This window comes from Bidens hawaiensis, unplaced genomic scaffold, assembly GCF_021521415.1.
Source record: "Bidens hawaiensis isolate Kalapana, Puna unplaced genomic scaffold, B.hawaiensis_p1.1 tig00014593_1, whole genome shotgun sequence".
Taxonomy (NCBI): domain Eukaryota; kingdom Viridiplantae; phylum Streptophyta; class Magnoliopsida; order Asterales; family Asteraceae; genus Bidens; species Bidens hawaiensis.
The window spans coordinates 270544-290659 of NW_027492272.1; the positions used below are offsets into that span (position 1 = coordinate 270544).

The 20116-nt window shown below is 35.3% G+C and overlaps 1 long non-coding RNA gene across 1 annotated transcript; it reads right to left on the minus strand.

Moving 5' to 3' along the window:
* Positions 1–15467: 15467 nt before the first annotated feature.
* On the minus strand, positions 15468–19315 carry LOC143547074 (uncharacterized). Its single transcript, XR_013137708.1, has 3 exons — positions 19181–19315; positions 17225–17790; positions 15468–15939 (listed from the first exon to the last, which is right to left on the minus strand). It is a non-coding gene; the product is annotated as an uncharacterized LOC143547074 (long non-coding RNA).
* Between the last annotated feature and the right edge of the window lie 801 nt (positions 19316–20116).

A 20116-nucleotide genomic window follows, 5' to 3' on the forward strand; every position in this document is an offset into this window, starting at 1 on the left:
AATCATAATTTATGAGAATTTAAATGTAGTTATTTTATATCTACAACTAAATTGAGGACCGTATATTACACGTGTAATTAATGAATATTGTAACTTTAGCCATTAAGTGAAATACAGTTAATAAAATTATCATATATTGTTACCACAATTACAATTGACATTAAAATTAAAGAAACTGCATAACTAAGATTACACAAATATGTTACAAATAGGTAAAACCTTGCTTGTACACTATATTTGTGATTCTATTGGTTGGTATACATTGTTAATCAAAAATCAAAATCTATAGTCAATGTGTGCTTGTAACTCTTGATAAGGTAACATATATGTCTGCTTATAACTCTTGATATAGTCACGTATAGTTATCTTTGTGACAAATAAGGTTCTTTAATTACATACCAACCCTAGATAAATGATAATATATCCATGAAATTAAAAAGCCGCAAGTCAACTACTTCAAGACATTTGGATGTCCATGCACCTTACTTCTTACAGGTGCTCAGCCTGATCCCAAGTTTGCTGAAGAGGCCGATGAGTGTTATTTCGTTGGGTACGCTGCAAACAAAACCGTTTATCGTGTCTAAAATAAGAAGACCAAGCTGATACTGGAATCCTTCAATGTTGATTGGAAAGAGCTTAATGCAACTGAAGCTCGCACGGGACCCGACTGGTTGTTTGACTATGACTACCTGTTCAACCAGTTCCATGGCATGTCTTCTCCACCACCTAGAACCACTCAATTTCCATATTCTCTACCTGAGCCTTTGTTAATGCAATACATTATCAACAATTTGTCTGACGTGACTCTATCTGTTGGGCCTTCCAACAGAGTTGTACCACTTGTTGTACCCTACCAGAAAATAATAATCAAGTTTCAACAACCCTGCTCCTCATTTTGCTGATTCAACTGATCTAGTTGCAGTCGAAGATGTATCTGATTCTGATGACTCATACGTGTCCGCTGACAACGTGGAACAACCTCGGATAGAACCTGCCACAGATATTCATGCAGCTCCAAGCGTGGAAGAACCTTTTGACACACCTCATTCTTCAGATGTACTTTTTCAAGTTGCTGCCGCTGCCGAAGAACCTGCCGCTGGTGAATTTGACAACACTACATCTACTCTGGTTAACACAATTATCGTTCCGACGGTGAACATCTCTCGGATGAACCAATTGCTCAAGAACATCTGGTTGATCAACCTGACTCTATTCAATCAGCCAATGATGTTCTCATCAATGCTCCCCGCATTTTTCATCCCGTGGAGAATCTAACGGTTAATCTTCAAGTAGAGCTTGTCACCCTTGTTGATGATATACCTCAACTGCCCATCCATCAAAGTCATCCCACAGAAAACATCATTGGTTCTCCATCTTCTGGCATCCAAACAAGGAGCAAGTCTGGTACCATTAACAAATGTCTTTTTGCATGTTTTATTTCACAGGTAGAACTGAAGGACTACAAAGTGGCTCTGAAGGAAAACTCGTGGGTTGAAGCTATAAAAGATGAGCTGTTACAGTTTAAAAAGCTCAATGTGTGGAGGCTAGTCAAGCAACCAGAGAACAAAAGGGCTATTTGGGACGTGATGGGCATTTAGGAACAAGAAAGATGATAATGGGGGTGATAATAAGAAACAAGGAAAGACTGGTTGTTCAAGATTTTGCTGATTCAACTGATCTAGTTGCAGTCGAAGATGTATCTGATTCTGATGACTCATACGTGTCCGCTGACAACGTGGAACAACCTCGGATAGAACCTGCCACAGATATTCATGCAGCTCCAAGCGTGGAAGAACCTTTTGACACACCTCATTCTTCAGATGTACTTTTTCAAGTTGCTGCCGCTGCCGAAGAACCTGCCGCTGGTGAATTTGACAACACTACATCTACTCTGGTTAACACAATTATCGTTCCGACGGTGAACATCTCTCGGATGAACCAATTGCTCAAGAACATCTGGTTGATCAACCTGACTCTATTCAATCAGCCAATGATGTTCTCATCAATGCTCCCCGCATTTTTCATCCCGTGGAGAATCTAACGGTTAATCTTCAAGTAGAGCTTGTCACCCTTGTTGATGATATACCTCAACTGCCCATCCATCGAAGTCATCCCACAGAAAACATCATTGGTTCTCCATCTTCTGGCATCCAAACAAGGAGCAAGCTGGTACCATTAACAAATGTCTTTTTGCATGTTTTATTTCACAGGTAGAACTGAAGGACTACAAAGTGGCTCTGAAGGAAAACTCGTGGGTTGAAGCTATAAAAGATGAGCTGTTACAGTTTAAAAAGCTCAATGTGTGGAGGCTAGTCAAGCAACCAGAGAACAAAAGGGCTATTTGGGACGTGATGGGCATTTAGGAACAAGAAAGATGATAATGGGGGTGATAATAAGAAACAAGGAAAGACTGGTTGTTCAAGATTTCTCTCAATGTGAAGGTCTTGATTATCATGAAGTGTTTGCTCATGTTGCGAGGCTTGAGGAAATCCATCTCTTTTTGGCTTATGCTTCATATGTTCGTGACATCGTCCCGAAATTCAGATTCAAGGATTCTCTTCCTTTCCTCACTCCGATTGCTTCCAGAACTGTGCTAGCTCCAGATCCATTGGGAAAACCAGTTGATCAACATCTTTATCTATCAATGATCGGCTCCCTGATGTATCTCACTGCCAGTAGACTAGACATCATGTTCCCTATCTATCAATGTGCCAGATATCAGTGTAATCCAAAAGAATCCACTTAATTGCTGTAAAGCGTATCTTTCGGTATCTAAAGGGAAAGCCTTGCTTAGGTCTTTGGTATCCCAAAGATTCCCCTCTAGTACTACATGATTACACCGATAGCGATTATGGGGGATGTAATATTGATCGAAAGTCAACATCGGGAGGATGTTAGTTCCTGGGAGATAGGTTGATATCTTGGTAATGCAAGAAGCAAGTCACCGTATCCACCTCCACCGCTGAAGCAGAATACATTGGCTCCTCCAATTGCTGTTCACAAGTGATCTGGATCCAACATCAGCTGCTGGATTACGATTTGAATTTCTTTAACACCCCTATCAAGTGTGATAATGAGGCAGCAATTTGTATTGTTAAAAACCCGGCCCAACACTCAAAAGACACAACACATTGACGTCCGAATGCATTTCATTCGTGATTGTTATGACCGGAAACTTGTCACCATTGAACGGGTAGACACAAATTACAACTTTGCCAACCTGTTTACAAAAGCCTTTGATCGTGTCTGATTTTTATACCTAGTTAAGTCTTTGGGCATGATCTTATTTGTTCAAAATTGATTTTATCCTTATCTTTTTGTATATAAATATGTAAATATTTTTCAAATATTTCACAACTTTAAAGGGAGAAAATGAGTTATGTTTAACTCACCAAAAAGATTTTCAATTTATTTAAGAAAAACAAAATTGAGTCACTTGATTCGTCAAAAAATATTTTAGTTTTATTTTTACTTTATATTTTATAAAGAAAAAAGAATAAGCTTCTAAATGATATTCCTCCTGCTTAGAGGGAGTCGGATATTACAAAAAAAACATATAATCGTTAGTGATTGATCACCATAAATTAATTCTTGTTTTAAATAAAAATATTGAAAATCAATATAATAATGCAAAAAAAACTGCAAAGTGTTTAAAAGAATTCAAAGTCAACAACAAAAATGTTGATAATTAACAAACAAAATGGGGTATATTAGAATCACGTAACGTGGGCAAACAAGTAAGCCCTAAGCACTTTATATAAAGGCTTGTAAGTCTGTATGGCAAGTAAGTCCATGGTTCAACCTTTATTGTTTGAAAGAAAATTTGTAAAAAAAAGTTTAAATAAGCTCAAAAATGTTTTGATCAATCATTAGGGGGTCAGAGTCAATTCGGGGTGATACTGATAAACACAAAATATGCCTGATGTACGATTGCGTTTGTAACATGTTGGATTAATGGGGACCACACAAGCACGGTGCTTAATATATACCTTAACATATCACGTTGACATCAAAATACTTGTTAAGTTTAAAGTCGAAAAATTATATCTACAATCGACTTTGGGTTTTTGGCATAATAATATCCACATAGAAGTCCGATCTAGGACATTAACAGATGATGTGATTCCACGTCGAGATCTTTCTCACAAAAAAATGTATATGTAATTTGTTTAACCTTTAAATTAATGTAATTAATATAATCTTAATTTCATCTTTACTTCAAATTTATTTTATTTTTAGTTTTCTTTTTTTTACATCTTAAATATAATTAAGTATGTATTAACTTTTAATTTTATTTTATTATTATTTTTTTACTTTTAATTATATTTATTCTTGAATTTTAAATTGGTTTTACCTTTATTTTTTAAAGGATAATGGTTTTTAAGTCAAGGTCCTTATGCAAAGTTTGTCAAGTTTCGGACCAACAAAAATATATCTTATATATATTTAAAGTGTTCAGATTCGGTGGGTAAATATTTTACGGGTTTAAATTTGCAAATATTTTCAGAGTTCGAGGTTCGAGAGTGTAAAATCGTTTAAAAGTCGAGATGTTTTGACCCTATCGCGAAATAGGCTGACCCTATGTATAGGGTCAACCAAAATATCCTTCACTTATTCTCTCAAATCTTATCCTTACACTCTCCACTCTCTCTCTCTCTACCTTTTCATCTCCACCGCCTTTTCAAACTCAAACCCTAGATCTAACAATATCAAACAACACATCTACTCTTCATAATCATACTTGAATATCATCAAGATTAATCCTCCACCTGTGGTATAACATTCATTGATGTGTCTGAAATATACATATTATTATATACATATTCCCTACTATTTTGAGTACTTTTGAGCTAAGCTTTTATTAAATATTATTCATATTTGGTTCATGTGTCGGCTTTTAAGGTTTCATGAGACAACGAGCTAAATCGAAATACTTTACTAAATTTGAGACCGAATGAAGAGCCAAAATAATTTTATATATTACTTGATATTAATACTATTCAAAGTTAACATTTAAAAAAATGAACAACTTTATATGGACTTTAATATATATATATATATATATATATATATATATATATATATATATATATATATATTGTTTGTAATTAACAACATTTGTTTTATTCTTTTTGTCAGTGCCATTAAATGAAACAAGCAATGATGTTGTGGTGTGGGTATGAATTTTAATTCAACGAGCAAACTTGGCTACTAGACCTTAACATGAGATTAAATGGGCTTGTATCATTGCCCCTGGGCTGGTAAAAGAAGTTGTCGGTTGAACAAGAGCTTGGGGAAAAAGTTAGAGATAAACAATATATAATTATTATTCATAAAAAAAACCCTACACGTGAGGGTTGGGAGTGGACGTGAGACATCATAAGCCGCAGACCACAACAACCACCATACATTATTATTGTTATTCTTGTTGGATGTTTGGTAGACGAAAGGCACCGTAGCAAGCAAAAAGGAGAATTTTGGTGATGAACTCTTTTATATTTATTTATTTTATTGTTTTAAACATGATTATTGGCTAAACCTTTTTAGTTATCTAGGCTTGTGATGATGTTTTGTTGACTGTTTTGGACTTGTCGGTTTTCGGGTTTTGTTTTTGGGATTTTGATTAATTAAAAGTTTTGATTAGTTTTATTGGATGTGTCTCATGCGTATTTACTTTTGATTTGTGCTTGAATGAATGTTTCAGATGTTGCTTGATTGATTGTCTTTCGATTATAGGTTGCATGTTAGGGTTGTCTACTGTGTGTTTGCAACTTTTTTATGGTTTATTAAGCTCATTTACCATAGAAACTGATTTTTGGCATATTATTAGAAGTTTATATTCTTACTAGCTTAAATACCCGACGGGTGATAAGTTGTCGGGTTTGTCTGCGTTGTTAGGGTTTTAGGTTAAATTATCTGACAGGAGGTTTGCCTATTTTTTCCTTAATTTCACTGTTTACCCGTGTCCTTTATACTGTTCAAAAACCACCCCGTGTACTTAGGTGCATTGAGATAGTGAAACCGGCGGGTTAGCTGTTTTATAGGGTAATTAATCATAATTGGTGAACTGACAGGTGAACTAATAAGCCGGTGTTTTTACATGATCTCAAAGATTTCTTTTTCGGTGACACCTTGAGAGTGATTAAGGATCCATTAAGTTTTCTAGATTTTTATATCTTTAGATTCCCGGTTCCAGTAACATTTTGCAGTAACCGATAAAAGCCCGAGTCGTCACAATTCGGATTCCTTGCCTAGATAACTCTTGCTCCCATATTTGAATTTGCTAAAGTTTTTATTCGGTAATTTAATTTTTTAGTTTACTTTAATTTATTTAAGTATTTAGTATAATTAATTATTAGTTTTTTAAAATAAAATAAATAAAAATATAAAAATATATATATTCTTAATTATTACTTTAAATTAGCTTTTAGAACTAGTTTCGTTAATTTAATAAGTGTCTCTAGGGTTCGATATTCCCGGTCTTCCCATAGCTATTCTACACCCGATAGGTTCACTTGCCTGTTGCTAGTGGTTTGGTTTAGGGTATTCTAGGTTTTTATTACTCGTTGTGCTTGGTCATTATTTGCTAAAATTTTATATACCACTTTGCGCACATCAAGTTTTTGGCGCCGTTGTCGGGGACACTTAGGCGATAGCGTAACTAGCTTTGATTGAACTTAATTGAATAATTGGTATTATTTGTATTTGTGTGTCTTAGTTTGTTTTAAGCCAGTCCGTGTTATAGATTAAATGTGTCTAGTTGTCTTTAGGATAATTTTATTTCTGTTTTATTTAATCGATTCTAGTTAATATGTTTAATAGATCGAGTCAGTTTAGGAGTATTTTATATAGAAGATGTTGGAAAGAGATGATGTTGGAAAGAGCTGAAGAAGAGGAACGTGAAATAGTTCGGAAACTAGAGGCATTGGAAGCTAGGCTTGATAAGTTGATCGAAATATATAGGCTCCGTAAATTAGAAGAACTAGAAGCTAGGTTAGAGGAGTTAAGTGCTAGATATCAAATTGAGAGTCCTTCTTACAAAGAGCAGCAAACCGTCTATGAAACGGATGATGAATTCTGGGGTGATGATTATGAGGGCGTGATAGAAGAGAAGGAGTTGGAGCTACATGATTACACGAATCTGAGTGAAGATGTCATTGTGGAGTCACTTGACCAGATGGAAGATGATGAAGAGAAGGAGCATACACCATTTTGGGAGGATGAGTTTGGTGATGAATTGGTGGGTTTACCAGTTTTTGAAGAACATGAAGAATTTGACCCTGTTGGCGATCTTATCTATTTAGAAACACTAATTATGGGGAAGCCAACAATGGAGATCAAGTGTGCACCAAACGAAAAAGAAGAGAAAGTGGCAAAGGAGGATGATCAGAATATGGTGGTACTTGAGTCGCCACATCATATGAAGTTTAGCAGGTCTATGAAGGAACTAGATAGTGGATCGCCACCGAAATCGAAAAAGCCACAGAAGAGGGTGAGAAAATGCTTGGATCAGCACATTTTGAGGGTTCAAAAATGATACATTAAGAGTTATAGGAAAACACTAAAATGCAAGAATAACCATTTTCCTCATTATATGCCACGTATTAGGTTTGGTCCGGGTAAGTTAAAGTATTGGTGGTCCGACCCGTTTGTGTGTTTTATATTACTTTTTAGTTTCACTATATGCTATTTGTTTGAATATGTTGGACGGGTAGAATTAAATGGGTTAGACCGGGGTTGGATAAAAGAAAAGCCTCCTGATTAAAATTTTGGGAGCGAGTCCAGCTGAAGACTCTTCTGTAAACTTAGCGCTTTCCGGGAGGCAACCCAGCAGTATGTTTTGGTTTTTACTTTTATTTTTACTTTTATTTTTTGGGTTTCTTACTTTCTTGTGCTGGCTGTTTCTTGGTTTGCTTTCAGGTTGCTTCAGAGATGCTATTGGATGATTGATGATACATGGTTTGATTCAAGTGTGGGGAGGCTATTTGATTATTGATTGCGGCTTTCGTTCGTAAGTGATAGCTTGGTAGAGGGCACTGGAGTGTGAGGCTTTCGTTCGAATTGGAGGGCATGAGACACGACTCGCGATGCAATATCGTCATATTTACCAGTGGAATCTGTTCCACTTTACTTATATTTGATTGTGCTTTAATTTTTGTCTTTTTCCTGTCTCATTGAGAACAATGTGACATTTAAGTGTGGGGATGGGAAACTGACGTTTTTATAAAAAAAATTCAAAAATTTTAAAAAATTAATAAAATCGAAAAAAAAATTTGAAAATGTCCCGATTATTTATTGAAAATTTTTGCAAATAATGGAAAATGATAGAAAAATTTGAGATTGGTTTTTAAAACTACTATTATATATGAGATTAAATAAAAGATAATGCACTAAGCTTGTGATGTGTCGGTAGGCCCAACTAGCTTTGATAGTCCTCTTTAGCAGATTTCTTATAACCAATAATTTGAAAAACGGTGAAACCGAATTCCGATGCTTAGGGAGGATTACCATAATCTAAAAACTTTGAGATGGTAAGACTTAGATGCACTCAAACCAGCATACCAGCTTAGAAATAGTTATATACTTTAGGGTGATATAAAATAAAAAGATTGAAAAAAAATGAAAAAAAAAGAAGTATGTTATGAAAGTTATAAGTATTCCGAAAATTTGGTCCGAAAATAAAAAAAAAAGGGAAAGTTATGTATTGTAAAATGTCAAAGAAGCATTCTCAAAAATAGAAAAAAGAGGCCAAAGTTTCACATACTAGACGGGACTTAGAGTTTACGTGTTACCAAGGGGATAGTGACTCTGAGGATACACTATCAGGGCTCGAAGGTTCTTAGTCAATAAATATTTTTTTTAGAGAATATATAGGACAAAGTCCAATAATATTTAGGGTATGCTCGTACGGCCTCCACAGGACCATTCATTCATCAAAATTTCACCGAGTGCATCTACTTAGTACCATCAATGAGTTCTTGGCTTATGGTGATTTGTCAAACCAGTTTGCTTTGACTCTAGTTTTTCTAGCTGTCTTTGTCTGAGATGGGGTAGGTGTAGCCAAGGTTTTTGAACATAAAACGCTTAATGCAATTGGTGGCTTGATAGGCTGGTGGTTGGGTTTAAGTGGACAACAATATCGGCAATCGCGGTTTTTGCGTTTATCTATGCTTAAAAAAAATTAACCTATATGTTTTAAAGATCCGTCTTGAATTATGATTCCATTGCAATATATATTTTTCGGGGACGAAAAAGGTTTAAGTGTGAGGATATTTGATGTGTCTGAAATATACATATTTTTATATACATATTCCCTACTATTTTGAGTACTTTTGAGCTAAGCTTTTATTAAATATTATTCATATTTGGTTCATGTGTCGGCTTTTAAGGTTTCATGAGACAACGAGCTAAATCGAAATACTTTACTAAATTTGAGACCGAATGAAGAGCCAAAATAATTTTATATATTACTTGATATTAATACTATTCAAAGTTCACGTTTAAAAAAATGAACAACTTTATATGGACTTTAATATATATATATATTTTTGTAATTAACAACATTTGGTTTATTCTTTTTGCCAGTGCCATTAAATGAAACAAGCAATGATGTTGTGGTGTGGGTATGAATTTTAATTCAACGAGCAAACTTGGCTACTGGACCTTAACATGAGATTAAATGGGCTTGTATCATTGCCCCTGGGCTGGTAAAAGAAGTTGTCGGTTGAACAAGAGCTTGGGGAAAAAGTTAGAGATAAACAATATATAATTATTATTCATAAAAAAAACCCTACACGTGAGGGTTGGGAGTGGACGTGAGACATCATAAGCCGCAGACCACAACAACCACCATATATTTTTATTGTTATTCTTGTTGGATGTTTGGTAGACGAAAGGCACCGTAGCAAGCAAAAAGGAGAATTTTGGTGATGAACTCTTTTATATTTATTTATTTTATTGTTTTAAACATGATTATTGGCTAAACCACCATAATCATTTGAGGTTTAGCCAAAACAGTCAACAAAACATCATCACAAGCTTAGATAACTAAAAAGGTTTAGCCAATAATCATTTTTAAAACAATAAAATAAATAAATATAAAAGAGTTCATCACCAAAATTCTCCTTTTTGCTTGCTACGGTGCCTTTCGTCTACCAAACATCCAACAAGAATAACAATAAAAATATATGGTGGTTGTTGTGGTCTGCGGCTTATGATGTCTCACGTCCACTCCCAACCCTCACGTGTAGGGTTTTTTTTATGAATAATAATTATATATTGTTTATCTCTAACTTTTTCCCCAAGCTCTTGTTCAACCGACAACTTCTTTTACCAGCCCAGGGGCAATGATACAAGCCCATTTAATCTCATGTTAAGGTCCAGTAGCCAAGTTTGCTCGTTGAATTAAAATTCATACCCACACCACAACATCATTGCTTGTTTCATTTAATGGCACTGGCAAAAAGAATAAACCAAATGTTGTTAATTACAAAAATATATATATATATATTAAAGTCCATATAAAGTTGTTCATTTTTTTAAATGTGAACTTTGAATAGTATTAATATCAAGTAATATATAAAATTATTTTGGCTCTTCATTCGGTCTCAAATTTAGTAAAGTATTTTGATTTAGCTCGTTGTCTCATTAAACCTTAAAAGCCGACACATGAACCAAATATGAATAATATTTAATAAAAGCTTAGCTCAAAAGTACTTAAAATAGTAGGGAATATGTATATAATAATATGTATATTTCAGACACATCATTCATAAATCATCTTCATCTTGTTCTTGTTCTTGGTTCACGAACAGTTCCTGACGGAAATGTTCAGATCCAATAGGGTTCTGTTATAATTTTCTCTATTTAATTTGATGTTGTAATCTTGTTAGCGATATCATTATGAATATTTGTGTTGATTCAATTGAGTTTTTATTGAAGTTTGGATAGTTTTTGAATTTTTAGGTTTGTCGGAGTATTTGGGTTTCAATTGACACAGAAAAGGTGTTTGGCGATGGGTTTGAATTACCCAGAAACCCTAAAGAGGGTGTATGAACCCAGAAAGGGTGACTTTGTAAAGAAATCAATTACCAATTTCTACAGATTTGTACATCGCCGGAAAACATCGAGCTTGGCGGTATAGCCATATGCGACATCGTTGCCATCTTCATGTGTCTCGTCATCCCTTCATCGTCATCGGAAATCATGTAAAACCATCCATGTTCTTCAACCATCATTGCTGCCGGAGACATGGCAACAACTAGTCATATATATTTCTTCTTCTTGCATCACCGGAAATGAGAGCTCGTCGAAAAAGTGATTGTGGTTGTATGGTCCATTGATTCTGCCAAAAACCTCCACAAAAGACCTCTTTCTCCTTGTTAAGATTAAACACACACACGAACCGAACAGAAACACGAAAGAAATAACGAACACGAAGATTTAACGTGGTTCGGTCTAAACTGACCTATGTCCACGAGTGACAACTAGGTATTTCTTTTATTGAGTGACAACGATTACAAGAACATAACATCAAATATATAGAGATACACTCAGGGTTTGTATCTTATTATACAAGAAATCCAAACCGGGTCGGGCTTCGGTCTGGCCACCCTACACCTGTCTGCCTTTAGGCTTCGAATAATAAACCGGGCCTAAACAAAAGGCCTACGAACCCAACATTCTCCCACTCTGAGGCCTTGAGTACTCTCGTCTGCACTCCTGATCGTACTTCTATAATCTAAACATCTTCTAGTTGCCACCGCCTTATCATTAGTTAACCTGAAGGCCCGTTGAAGTACCATTGAGCTCCAACATCAGTCACGGCTAAAACTGCCCCTGACCCGTTCTCTGTCCCTACCGGCTTCCACTGAAACAAACAACCGGATCCTAAGATACCCTGAGAACAAACACTCTTCATATTCAGCAAGTAATTCATTGGAGAGACTTTTACAACTGGAATACTGGTTTTCTTAATCCATTGTCGACCTGGAACTGTAACTGAAACACGACTTGTGCTCCCACTGTCACGACGTCCACCGACTGATTTAACCTTCCTAGCTCGTTCATCCTGAATCTTCACTTTGGCTCTGGGTTTGTTACTTGCAAAATGAACATTCTTCTGCCCACGAGACTCTGTGAACCGGACTTTGTCTTTCACCAAAATTAGATCCACTCCTTTCGGTGACATATCGATCATATACAACGAACCCATTTTCTTGCCCCGAGCAACCACGATATTCCCTTTTACTACCTTCCACTGCCCATTCCCGAACTTAACATCGTGCCCTTGGTCATCCAACTGCCCAACTGAAATCAAACGTTTCTTTAAACTTGGAATAACCTTCACGTCTTTCAAAGTCCAAGAAGTACCTGCTGAAGTTATCAAATCAACATCTCCCATACCCGTAGCCTCTAGAATATCATCGTTCGCAAGTCGAACCTTTCCAAAATCCCCAAACTTTAAATTCTTCATCGTTTCACTACAGTGAGTGGCATGAAACGATGCACCAGAATCCATCACCCAAGAATCAACGTTATTTTCAACACTAAGAACTAAAAACTCATCCTCTAGGCATTCTTCTGCAGTGTTGACTTTTTTCTTTTCATTCTTATCATTCGGACATTAATTCCTAAAGTGTCCATTATCTTTACAACCCCACCATTCAATATCTTTACGAGTCTTAGACTGACTCCTCTTCCTGCTCCCACTGCCTCGTTGTTTTCCCTTACCTCTACCTTCTGTGACTAATATATTACCTGATGATTCACCTGAATTTCTGCGTCTTGAATCTTCTCAAAGAATCAAATCCCGAATCCCATCAAAAGTAATTTTTGTAGACGAACTACAAATCGCTGTCACTGTTTGCGACCAACTGTCAGGCAAAGAGGATAGCAACAAAAGACCTTGAACTTCATCATCAAACTTAATGTCAACCGACACTAAGCAGGAGAGGTTCGAATTAAGATTATTAATATGCGTTGTAACTGATCCACCCTCTTTCATTCTAGTTGTCACTAGCTCCCGGATATGGTAGATCTTATTTGCTGCCGAAGGCTTCTCATGCATGTTGGATAGTGACTCCATCATACCACGGGCTGTGGTTTCTTTCATGACGTTAAACGCCACATCTTCTGACAACGACAATGTAATACAAGCCCTAGCTTTCTTGTCTAACTTCTTCCACTCTGCTTCTGACAACTTTTTTGATTTTTCATCCTCAAATACTACATCCAAGTCATTCTGACAAAGTAGCGCTTCAATCTGCATCTTCCACCAACCAAACTTCTGTCCATCAAACTTCAGTATCGAAACCTTTACATCTTCTGCCATAACAATGACTAAACGAAAACATGGATAAAAACAGAGACAAACACAGCAATGGCACGAGCCTGAACTTAACGATTATTCTACTAAACTTTGTTAAATAATCAACCTATTTAAACGCAACGGATATACGAACTGTAAATCAAAAACTTTAAATTGAAACGATAAAACCTGACAAACGCGGTTGGCAACTGGCTCTCCGTTTCTTCAACGCTTTTTCTGATTAACAACGGTTCTTCAAAAAATAGGATCTGGTTCTGAAAAAACACTTCTATTTAACTTTTTTGCCTCAAACTTGATTTGATCCTCAACTACGGCCTTTGACCCAACGACATACACGGTGGTGATGCCAAGCTTAATTGTTTTCAGAAAAATAACATAACCCACCAACTACAATCGTCGTCGACGAGCGCAACATCGGCTGATGTGGCGGTGGGAGTCGGACGGCGACTACGACGGAACCGGTTCAACGTGTTCTTCGTGTGATCCAAACCTAAGCTCTTGATACCACTTGTTAGGATTAAACACAAACACACGAACCGAACACAAACATGAAAGCAATAACGAATACAAAGATTTAACGTGGTTCGGTCTAAATTGACATATGTCCACGGGTGACAACTAGGTATTTTTTTTATTGAGTGACAACGATTAGAAGAACATAACATCAAATATATAGAGATACACTCAGGGTTTGCATCTTATTAAACAAGAAATCCAAACCGGGTCGGGCTTCGGTCTGGCCACCCTACACCCGTTTGCCTTTAGACTTCGAATAATAAACCGGGCCTAAACAAAGGCCTACGAACCCAACACTCCTGCCATCGGAACCTAGAATTGAACCTTTACTTTGTTGGAATTGAACATTGACAAGCAGTTTCTAAAGCAACATGTATAACTTCTCATAATCAATTTAATGGTCAATGAGAAGCTAAGTAGGTTTAGGTTTACGTTTGGGGAAATGGTAAAAATAGAACTATGTTTAATGTGTAAAGAGGATATATGTAATCTCTGGTTGCTCCTTACATTTTCTCATGCCACCATAATGCTTTATTTGTAAATAGAGGTTTCTCAACATCTCATGCATTTGACCCGAATTCACGGGTATGAGTCTCACCAAACCCAGATATCCCTTAAACGAGTTATAAACATCTCATTAAATTAAACTTACTGTAATCTCACCAAATATTCGATACGAAAAAAATTCTATAAAATAGGGATATACTAAAAAACAATATCCGATTTTTTTAAAAGATATTATTCATAATTAAAAACAATTTAATAGTAAAAATAAATAAGCGGATCATGGGTATTATCAAACCCAGATAGTTTAAAACCGGGTTATAACATCTCATTTATTTATAAAAAAATTTCAATATCAAACCCTAAGTATATTATTAACTTATTACAATAAACAAAATTAAAATCCAAAAAATTATATAAATATTAGCAAACGAATATTATAAAACATGTATATTAGCAAACGAATATTATAAAACAACACTCGTAATAAGGGGGATAAATACACTTGGTCAGATCGCGTAGGCATTAGGGGCCAAAAATAAAGTCTGACCACCAAGTTCTCTACTTCTTTATACAACGAAGCAAATTTAAATTTTAAATACCCCTCTCTCTATCTCAGGCCATCTATTTAAACGATCCCTTTCTTGTCTCACCCATTGATGAAATATCTATACTCTAGGTGCTAAGGTATGTAATCACGCTTTCACAGTTCACTCATCGTGGCTCATTTTTAACCTTGTTAATAGAAGATAATTAGATAATTAACTGTTGTTTTTACAATCAGTCCAATTGTGTTATAAGATTTCCCACTTAGCAAAAAATGTCTGTACTTGTTGTATGTTATCAATTTGGTCACTTATTCAAGACCTATCGACACGTCTATCAAGATGGATGCTTTGTCCGGTATTAAAAATAATAAAAATTATAGTTGAAATTTGTAGAAAATAAACCCCCAATAAATTTCCCAACAAATGAATCTATGCTTGAAGAAGTTCCAAATTTAACAATTCTTAATGATCGACTTCTTAACATAAATGAATCTATACTTAGCCCGTCATTTATATAACAAATGGTAAATTACACGGATGTTTATGTGGTTTGCGCAAATTATGGATTTTGTCACTAACATCAAATTTTATGGAATTGGTCTTTGTGTACGTCTGGAATGGTCACGTGGACCAAGTTCATAAAATTTAATGTCTAGGAACCGAGTCTATAATTTTTCCAAACCGTAGGGACCATCACGGTCTAATTTACTCTATAACAAAAGAAGAGAAAAAGAGTTTGTCATGATGCTATCCCACAATGTGATCAGCAAAAACAAACATTTTGATGAACTTTGCGCCTTTTGAACTTGACTCTGCCATGCAAACAAGGAGGTCCTCATCACTTGAAATTGGAAGAAGGTTACCTTCAGTGTCTTTATATTCGATGCATAAATTTTGGTCCTTTAATTCCGGAAATCTCTCTGTCACTTTCCCGTGCAGGTCTGTGAGTTCAGCTGAAAGGGGCAGTGTAAACTTGATCATATTACCAAAGTATTCAACTTTTATCGTCTTTCCCATAAATGCAGATTTTAAGCCCCGATTCTGCGAAGTAGTACAGCACAAAAAGATAAGTCATAGACTTCATGTAACATAGCTTTCTCCTACCATTCAATTCTCTTACCATTCAACTAATATCAGGAACTGATTTTTCAATAAAATGCAGTCGGCACTCAAACAACGTCACATGATCCAAACATGAACTTGAATTAACTTGATTAACTAATTACCTCCAAAGTTTGACTTTAACTAGTGTATTATTGAATTGTAAAATACGTCAAGTGTAGAGTATCAGATAAAACATCTCTAAACGAATTTCAATTATGTAACGCCAACCTTTTTTTATATTTTCACAGAAAATGACAACTGTAGTTTCTGCAGATCGAGTGATTTGTGCTTCCCACACAACAAAATGCCACAAAGATTCAAAAGAAATATCTAAACAGTGGAATGGAAATAATCAATATACACATCCAAGTAGCAGTAAAAGCGAACGCACCCTCAGATTCTAATATTCTATACTACATGTTCATCAAATTTTGAATGGCCAAACCTGCAATACGGTATTGTTTGTTATTTTGAACTATTGCTTCCTTTTCCTCTTTTTGTGTCTAAACTATATAGGAATTCGTATTATTGAGAAATACTTCAAAATAATAAGATTTAGTTTCTAGAACTATAGAAGGAAACTTCATGATATTGTCAGGGATGATTCGCACTGATTATATATAATGTGAAAAAATGAATTTACTTCTAATTAGATAAAGCTATATATATGCATGCATAAGAGTATAACTAGTCGTGAATTGACTTCTAATTAGATAAAGCTGATCTGTATTATATTATATCCATATGAGTTAAATAGGCCAAAATTAAAAAATTAACTAAAATGGAAACATGTCAAATGATCAACTGAATATAAGGTTTTAAAGTCATTATATGTGTGTATTTGAAATGCATAAATTAACATCCTAAATGGCACTAAATTGAGCACAATATAGTTGTAACATTGTTCTTGTTATTATAATAAACACATGATCAAATACTTATACAAACTAAGAAATTAACAGGCAGAGAAGCACTTACAAGTAAACCCAACCAACTTTTTCAATTATAAGATCATTAATGCCATATCTAGAAAATATCATAATTTAAAACTTTTACCAAAAAAAGTATATCATATATTTATTAACAGCATAACATTATGTAGCAACTTGCAACTCTTATATACTTGGCTTGGATACACTCTCAGATGTAATACCTATGTTGGGACTCATATCCATCAATATATGTATGTTATAACTTGCAAGTAAGATTAAAGAAAACTAACCTGCAGTAAATATTGAAGTTGTTCAAAATATTATAGCTTTCTTTTGGGACAGGTGTGACAAATTCAATGATTCCCACAGGTTTACTCCCAGCACTCAGGTCATAATACACAGGCAAAACCAACTGTCCCATGCCTCCTACATCTGCAGAATGTTGATCTACTTGATTAAGCACAAAATGCTTTGTCCGGTGGTCTGCAATCCGTGTTTGTGCTGCTCGGCCAGCTAACCAGTTGCCCACATTTGTTTGTAATCCAACAAAAGGATACTGGTTCTCAAGACATCTCCTCCTGTAATCCTCAAGTTCTTTATGATCCCGAGTTGATATGTAGGTTTGCTCGGACAACATAAGATTGCACCCGATGTTCTCTGAGTTGGGAGACGCGCTGCATTGCCAATACTGAAGTATCCCTGATTCTTTGTGGAAATCAAAGTTACTAAACACTTCTCTGACAATGATGGACTCTACTGATGTCCCGGCAGGAATACGCCGACTGCAGTGACAGTCAAAAGCTTTGCCAGACTATTCATGAACTGGTCCCGGGAATTTATTGCTGTCATGATACTGCTGCAATCACAAACAACGGTATTAATATTTAGAACATGTCAAAGCAAAGAAAATAATTTCAGGGGCAAAATCGAAGAACTACGTACTTCAGAAAGCAAACTCAGTGCAAACACTTGAACTACATTCTTAAAAAGACTATCCATTAAGGTTTAACTAAAAAGCACATAACGGCCTGCCAATCTGCCATGTCATTACCAAGTAAACAATGGGCCTAAACTAACCCACCACTTAACTATCACGTTGTAGTTCGAATGTAAGTGATGGAGAGAATTGGACCCCACCCACCTATAGTGATAGCGCCCCTTTAATTCTCGTGGCACAGTGTTCCTGTGCGTTAACCAATGATGTGGCTAGGGGCATTAGCCCACAACGAATATAGTCTAACTATCGAGCAAACAAGCCCTAGGAAACTACAAAAATAATTGTAGTTGGTGCCAGCCAGGTTTTATTTTCAACACTTTTTTGTAAAAAAAATATATTTCTTTACTATTCGATTCTTGTTACACGTTAAACTTTGAGTTTTGTTCATACGAACATTATATTTAAGAATGTGATCTTCATACCCCCCCCCCCCCTATGACTATACATACCTATACGGCTCGTATACTGGCTATAGGTCATATAGGCCTACGGATGGGACCAAAAAATAGCTTTGTATAGCCCTGTTTAAGCCGTATAAGACTTCAACAACTCATATAGAGTCTAACACAACTCAGGTCCTATACGGCCTGTGTACGAGCTGTATAGGTGAAAAGTGGTGTATGAAGATTCATGATAGTTTATGAAGATCTTAAGCCTATATTTATGTTTCTAATCTCAGGTATGTTGGGTATAATCTTGATGTTTCGGGTCGGTTCGGGTCGAGTACGGGTTAAGTCGTTTACGAGTCATGCAGATAAAATGGGTCAGCAGATACTTGGTCCATGTTGACCGAGTTTCTTGGAAGCATACGCTTGATTGAGGTTGAATAGGTTAGGAGTTGTTACAAGTTGTTTAGTTATTTGTTTTGACTCCACATTTTGTGGTGCACGTTTATGTGTTTGCAGGCTATTTATAGCCACTAGTTTTATTGAAGTAAACACACCTTTTGATAGTATATTCTCTGCATTCATCTTTCATACATATATATTACATACATACGTGTGTGTTGTATGCAATCAAAGGGGCCTGATCCAACAAGGTATACATGATCACCAATAAGAAAACCTAAATCAACAAAATCAAATCTTCTATAAGATTCCATAAAGCCTTAGAAATTACTATGAAATTGTCACGGGTCACGATGACAGTCTCTTCATGCAGTTTGTAATAAACCTAATTCAACTATAGTCGAGCAGTTGATTAATTAGTTACTGGCTAGCTAGCTACTTGATATATAACTGAGACTTACTTGTAAGCTGGATCGATCTTGATGAGTAATGTGTAGATCCGATTGACGTCGGAGCAGCAGAATGATTGATAAGAATCAAACAGGTGGTACGAGGATACTTTTAGCCGGAGATGCACGCACAACGATGCAACTTTATAGGTAGAAAAGGTGGTCAATATTTCGCATAGCCGTCACTTATCTCATGTACTATATAGTCAAGCGCCTTGTACCATATGATTGGGACAAGAGATTTGTCTATAGATACTTTAAACTTGTCGTATTTTTAAAGAAATAATATTTTATTTTTATTTTTTATTAACATAAACAATATCATTGGAAATTAATTAAATATATATAATTTCATATAACATAACTTAGTTTTATTATGTTAATCAAAAACAAGTTTAATAGAAAACTAAATATATAGTTAGTTAAATATTTATTTTTGTTTTTTAATATAAAGTTTGGTGAAAAAAGAATAGTATATCAGCTAATATAATAAGTATAAGTAGGGGTGTTCAAGAAATCCGAAATCCGAAATCCGAACCGAAATCGAAACCCAAATAAACCGATCCGAATTCTTATTCGGATATTCGGATCGGATCAATCCGAATATCCGAATAACTAATTCGGATTCGGATATGGAAATTTAAAAAATTCGGATTGTTCGGGTTATTCGGATATCCGTTTAATCCGAATAAAAAACATGATTTTAGTGCTGTTTTCCGGTTTGGTATATTTATTTAGACTATTATTTGAAGTTTAAACTTAAAATATGTGTTAAGAGTAATTCGTATTTTCCGGTTTATATGTTTATTGTGATTCTAAACTATTAAATGTTATGAACAAAAAAATAGGAAAATTTTTTAGGTTTATTTCGGATTATTCGGATATATCTGAATCCGATCCGAATTGAATTCGGATAGATTCGGATCGGATAGGAATATTCCTAATTCG